The sequence below is a fragment of the Otolemur garnettii genome, unplaced genomic scaffold (genome assembly GCF_000181295.1).
Source record: "Otolemur garnettii isolate 467f Iridium unplaced genomic scaffold, OtoGar3 scaffold00014, whole genome shotgun sequence".
Lineage (NCBI taxonomy): Eukaryota > Metazoa > Chordata > Mammalia > Primates > Galagidae > Otolemur > Otolemur garnettii.
This window is the reverse complement of record NW_003852409.1, coordinates 10,680,433-10,681,498: the sequence shown is the minus strand read 5'-3', so window position 1 is coordinate 10,681,498 and position 1,066 is coordinate 10,680,433.

The following is a 1,066-nucleotide window of genomic DNA, read 5'->3' as shown; positions in this document are numbered from 1 at the left end:
AAACACACTTGCCCTCAAATATTTATAGCAGCACAATTCACAATTGCAAAGATGTGGAAATAACCCAGGTGCCCATCTATACATAAGTAGATTAATAAGATGTGACATATGTAACTATGGAATACTACTCAGCTATAAACAAAAAATAATTGTTTAGTATTTGTGTAACAACCTGGATGGAACTGGAGAAAATTCTTCTAACGGAAGTATCACAATAATGGAAAAATAAGTACTACAGGTGCTCAGTACTCAATTGGAACTAGACAATCAACCCATGAACACACACACATTTGGAAGTAAAACCCAACGGAAATCAAGCAGGTGGAGCAGGAAGGGAGTTGGGGTAAATTCATGCCTAACTGGTACAATGCTCACGTTCTAGGTGACAGGCATGCTTAAACTACTTTGACTTAAAATGTACACAAAGAAAATTGTATAACCAAAACGTGAGTACCCCTGAAATTAAAAAAGTAAAACCCATTCACTCAAACAACATTTTTTTAAAAACCTACAAAATATTTAGGCTAAACAACGAAATGTACAAGACTTATGTGATGAAATTTAGAAATTTTACTGAAACACTTTACAAGGCATGAAAGATGGAAATACTCCCCATTCCTATATGAAAAACCTCAGTGAAATAAAGTGTTGAATCTCCATGTAATAATCCTAAAACTTCGTAGCAGTCCCACATGAAATGTCCATTATTTTCTTGCTTTGATAACTGATCCTAAAATTTGCCTATAGGAGGGAATGAGCATTTACAAAATAAAAGTACTATGTAGCCTCACTCTTTGTCAAATGACATAAGGTTTATTATAATGACATGATGACAAAAACAGAGTGGTATTGGCACAAGAATGGAATACAATAGCAGAACAGAAATTGGGACATAAATAGAATACACAGTCCAGAAGCAGCCTATGTACACATAAGGATTTGTGAATATGGTATTTCAAATCACTCAGAAATAATTGATTAGGCTCAGTACCTGTGGCTCAAGTGGCTAAGGCGCCAGCCACATACACCTAAGGTGGCGGGTTCGAATCCAGCCCAGGCCCACCAA